Source organism: Bos grunniens, chromosome 9 (assembly GCF_055505025.1).
Source record: "Bos grunniens cultivar Pamir isolate PY7600 chromosome 9, Bosgru_T2T1.0, whole genome shotgun sequence".
Classification (NCBI taxonomy): domain Eukaryota; kingdom Metazoa; phylum Chordata; class Mammalia; order Artiodactyla; family Bovidae; genus Bos; species Bos grunniens.
In genome coordinates this window covers 32,267,198-32,273,197 of record NC_141173.1, presented here as the reverse complement: position 1 = coordinate 32,273,197, position 6,000 = coordinate 32,267,198, and positions in this window count along the sequence as shown.

Here is a 6,000-nt window from a genome sequence, read left to right as displayed (position 1 = left end):
TTTGGATATATGTGTATATGTGTAACAGAAAGCATGATTATTGTGGGCTTCCTCCCACTTGGGACATATTAGGATCCATTTAAAGATTTCAAATGAATTCTTCATCATGTTCAAAGTCCCACTAAGTTGCTTGTGATGTTTCCTTTTTCTTCTCTTTAATTATTTCAATAAAACAATAATACAACTAGTGGGTTGTAACACATTAAACTGATATTATGACCACTAATAGGTTGAAATCTGTAAGTCTGAAAATCACTGTAATGGAGCTGCCAAAATACAAGTTAACTGATGATTTGCTTTTCAAAAGTAATACTTAATTTATATATTGAAGTGCAGTTGATATAGTTTCAGGTGTATAGAAAAGTGATTTACTTTTATATATTCATATGTGTTCTTTATATGGAGAAGGCAATGGCACCCCACTCCAGTACTCTTGCCTGGAAAATCCCATGGACAGAGGAGCCTGGTGGGCTGCAGTCCATGGGGTCGTGAAGAGTCGGACATGACTGAGTGACTTCACTTTCACTTTTCACTTTCATGCATTGGAGAAGGAAATGGCAACCCACTCCAGTGTTCTTGCCTGGAGAATCCCAGGGATGGGGGAGCCTGGTGGGCTGCCGTCTATGGGGTCGCACAGAGTCGGACACAACTGAAGTGACTTAGCAGTAGCATTCTTTATATATATATATATATATATACTTTTTCTGTTTCTTATCCATTATAGATTTTTAAAAGACACTGAATATAGTTTCCAGTGCTATACATTAGGTTCTTGATATTTATCTATTTTATATAAAGTGCATGCTTGTGTGCTAAGTCACTTCAGTTGTGTACAACTCTTTGCAATCCTGTGGACCATGGCTGGCAAGCTCCTCTGTCCATGGGATTTTCCAGGCAAAAATATTGGAGTGGATAGATGTGCCCTCCTCAGGGGATCTTCCCTACCCAGAGGTCTCTTATGCCTCCTGCATTGGCAGGCGGGTTCTTTACCATAGCACCACTTGGGAAGCCATATAGATAGATAGATAGTGTGTGTGTGTGTGTGTGTGTGTGTGTGTGTGTGTGTGTGTTAGTCACTCAGTCATGTCCAACTCTTTGTCACTCCATGAACTGTAGCCTACCAGGCTTCTCTGTCCATGGAATTCTCCAGGCAAGAATACTGGAGAATACTCCTCTCCTTCCTCCGAGGAGATCCTCGCAACCCAGGGATTGAACTCCCTCCGGTTTCCTGCTTTGTGGGCCGATTCTTTGCCATCTGAGCTACCAGGGAAGCCCCAGGGCCTTATATATAGTATATGTCTGTTAATCCCAAACTCCTAATCTCTTCCAGGATTATTATTTGGAATACTCTGTCTTCCATGGCTTCTTTTGTTAACGTGACCTGATCATTGATGAGAATGCTTGTGATGGGCAAGATCCTAAGGTGGTCCTCAGAATTTCCTGCTCCTCTGGTGTTCAGGCCTTGCATATTCCTTCAACTGGTATACATGGAAGATTTTTTCCCATGGTTATATTATATTATATGGTACATGTGTGCATGCTTAGTCACTCAGTTGTGTCCAACTCTTAGTGACCCTATGGACTATAGCCCACCAGGCTCCTCTGTCCATGAGATTGTCCCAGCAAGAATACTGGAATGGGTTGTCATTTCCTACTCCAGGGGATCTTCCCCACCTGGGGATTGAAGCCTTGTCTCCTGTGGCTCCTGGATTGACAGGTGAATTCTTTACCACAGAGCCACCAGAAAAGCCTGTTACATGGCACAGTTAATCTTAAAATAACATTTATCTAGTGACTTGACCTAATCACATGAGCTATTTAAAAGCTGAGCATTTTATTGGCCATTGGCAGGAGGGGAAGCCTGCAATTCAAAGTGTGAGAACAATTTGATGTGACATTACTGATTTGAAGATGGAAGAGGCTACATGACAAGAAGTGTGGCAGCCTCTAGCAGCTAAAAGTGGTCCCCACTGATAACCAGCAAGGAAATGGGGATCTCAGTCACACAAAATACTAAGAATTAAATTGTGCCTACGAGAAGGCAGTAGATTTTCCTTCACAACCTCTAGTCAAAAACTCAGCCTGACACCTTGACTTCAACCTCGTGAGTCCAAAGCAGAGAACCTAACATGTCATGCCAGACTTCTGATGAAAATAGCTGTGAGCTAATACAGTTGTGTTGTTTAATGCTGCAAGTTTGTAGTAGTTATGTAGCAACAGAAAACTAACCACATTGTAAATCTTTTCATTGTCTTTCATGTCTTTTATTCCCTTTTCTGTATTTTACTGTTTTATTTCTTTGTACACTATTTAGGATATATTATTTGGGGGGCTTCTATTTCAGTTCACTGATTCTTTCTTCAGCTGTGTTTAATCTGCTGGTAAAATGATCACTGTGCGCTTGCACAGTCTCTGTTTTATTGAACTCTTTGCAACCCCATGGACTGTAGCCTGCCAGGCTCCTCTGTCCATGGGATTCCCCAGGCAAAAATATTGGAGTGGCTTGCCGTTTCCTTTTCCAGGGGATCTTCCCCACCAGGGATTCAACCTGCATTTACTGCATTGCAGGTGGATTCTTAACCACTGACCCACCTGCGAGGCCTAAATTCTTAGTTTTGGTTAATTTTTTATACTACTTTTTAATCTAGTTTCCACTTGGATAATTTTTATGATTTCTAGTTCTTTGATGAAATTTCTAGTCTTTTATATCTTTGTGTAGAGTAAGAACACTCATTTTAAATTCTGTGGAGTATCTGTAGACCTTAAAACTGTGTTTCTCTTATCTTTTATTACTGTTGCTTTTAAATCATATTCTCTTGTTCACATATGTATAAATTTTTATTTGGAACCTGATATTATGTTTGTAATATTGTGTAAAGAAATAATTCAATGCTTAGAGTGATGTCATCTTCCTTTTGAGAAAACTTATGTTCATTTCTCCCTGGAGACCTACCATTATGGGTGCTAGAACCATTTGCTCTCAGACCACTTAATACAATTTCAATGATTGATAAGATTCAAAGTTGGGCTACAGTTCCTGTGAAATGCATTAAGGTGGATTCACCAAGGTCCCTTACATGGTCATCCTGGACATCATTCACCGTCCATCTATCTTCATTAGGCCACCCAAAGCTCTGCCTCAGTCTTTTAATCTCTCAACCGCTCCCTCCACAATCAGTCGATGCCCTGAGGGAAAAATTAAACCTCTAAGTGGACTTTCTTTTCTGAGCCTATTTCCTTTATTTATGTTTTTGAAATTTGTCTTTAACACCCTCAAGCAGCTTTAAAAATAAACATTCTGTCCAGCTTTTATAGCTGTCCTCAACTGAAGAGTTGGCTCAAATTGCCTACCATTACAGAAATACTTACTAGATGGACTCAATGGACATGAATTTGAACAAACTCCGGGAGATAACGAAGGACAGAGGAGCCTGGTGTTCTGCAGTCCATGGGGTTGTAAAGAGTCAGACATGGCTTAGTGACTGAACAACAATAACAACCAGAAATAGATGTCTTCACAATCCTGACTTTATTGTTTCTATCTTATTAAAATGAGTGCTCTTAACAAAAACTTTATGTGAATAGAGAAGTGTACTTTTGTTGATAGATTTTTTGAATTGAGCATCACATTAGTCCCCTCTTGATTGAAACTTTTTGAATTGCTTTTTCCTAGAAAAATATTCTCCTTAAGGTGATAATTGCTTTTTATCCCCCAAACTGAAATAAATTCTATTGTTTACCCTGATACTAGTAATTTTAAGGTATCTAGAGCTGTAGTTTTGGCTTCCTTTTTTTTTTTTAAAGAGTATTACATTAAAAACTTTAGACAGATTTGTTGACATCCTTTTTATTGTTGTTGTTTTTATTTTATTTTATTTTTTAACGTTACAATATTGTATTGATTTTGCCATATATCAACATGCATCTGCCACAGGTATACACGTGTTCCCTATCCTGAACCCTCCTCCCTCCCTGTACCATCCCTCTGGGTCATCCCAGTGCACCAGCCCCAAGCATCCAGTATCGTGCATCGAACCTGGGCTGGCAACTCATTTCATATATGATATTAGACATATTTCAATGCCATTCTCCCAAATCATCCCACTCTCTCCCTCTCCCACAGAGTCCAAAAGACATCCTTTTGATGCCTACCCAAAGGCTTTGGTCCCTGAGCTTATATTTATCGAAAAAATATTTTTTTGGCGAGCATCCTATTTATACTATAACTTTGACATTTGCACATTAAAATTTTTGGTTTCATTTCTTCATAATTAAACTGAAGATCCATGACAGAAACTAATTTGTGATTTTGCTGAGGCATGAACTTGGCTTATAAACTCTTTGAGGCTGGTGTGGTGATTGCTAAAAGTTAGCTGCAAGCTAGTGACTGAGCCCGCTGACAGCATTGCACTCCATTTATACAGCAGAGTTTTGATTCTCAGTGGTGATATTTTAAAATTTCAGAGTTGTGAAAGATCCTGGAACTATCTGATATAAATGTCAAGGGCCTAGTGTATTTCATTTTAATTAGTAAAGAGAAAGTGTTTTCCTCACTTAAGTTTTGAAATCTTACCACAGCTTTCACAGAAAAAACAGTTGGAATACAGGGTAGCAAAAACATCTTGAAGAAATGAGGTTGTGAGCTAAAAATTGTTTGATGAACTCTATCCTAATCAACTTTGGAAGCCAACCACATTAGACTATTTGTAAATGTGTGCAACTTTATCTAGAAATAGATCAGCATTCTCCCTTTAATATATCAAAGGAAAGCAGAAGTGACTCAGTGTCCTTCAAAATATGCAGATTGACTTTTGGAAGGTCAAAAAAATTCTGATCTTTGGCACTAAACACTAAGTTGTTAAAATAGATTTTGATAATTAATATGGTATGGTGTGATCATTGCAAATTTACTGAGCCATTTTATTTAATTTTCTTCTTTTTTGTGTTATTTCTGGCTTTTTATAAAAGCTTAATAAAATTCTTAGAGAGTAGGGTTTAGGGTTCACTGAATTTTTTGATTAATTGGTGCTCAAGCTTATAATCTTTTTATGTTGATGGGAATAAAAAAATCTGCATCCACTTGAGTGACTTAGTAGAATACGCTGAACATATTTGAATTTTCTTTTTTTTTTCATTATAACACTTACAATAAATGATTCATGGTGGCCATTCAGAAGATCAGAGTTTTCTGTGTTGTTTAGGAAACTGAGCTAAATTTCTTCTGACTTTTGGACTCAGTGGAAATGATTTTCTCAAACTGCATGATATCAGCTTGTTTTCTTGCAATTTGACTTTGTTCCTTAGGGTTGGGGACCTCAGAATGTAATCTCATACAAATAATGGTTAATGGAGAGAGCACATGTATGTATCAGATAAGAATTTATTTATATTAATTTTGGAAGGTGGACTGTTCATTTCTCTTGGACAAGAATTAGAGAATCAAGCTAAAATGTCTATATATACCAAAATAGAATTTACATCATTTGGTATGATATTAGAGTAAGTTTGGCATCAATTCTGGCTTGCTATGATTGATACTTAATCTGTAATTGGAGAAGCTACGCCAGCAATTTCTTGTAATAGCTTACAAGCTGTATCTAGTATCTCCTTGGGGGAGAATTTCAATTGTGTATTATTCCCCAAATATGGACAATTTTGGCTGCCAGCTCTTTCTTGAATTTGGTATTTATCTTTCTGGCAAGCCTGCAGTTTTCCTGTGTTTATCACAATTAATTTTGGTGTGAAGAAAAAACAAAACCTTTGATATTTTCATGACCATGAGTTAACATTTTGGTTTAAGAAAAATTCACAGCAAACATGAAAATGAATCTCTTTGGTAGAAGTCTCTGAGTTCAGCTTTCAATGTTATCATAATCATAATCATTTAATAAAGGGTTACTGATAGCCTGCTGTTCTGCTATATGCCAAGCATTGTGATAAGAAGTCTTATAGATCATGGAACATGGTAAGCAAAGCTTTAGACCTTATTTAGAATGAATG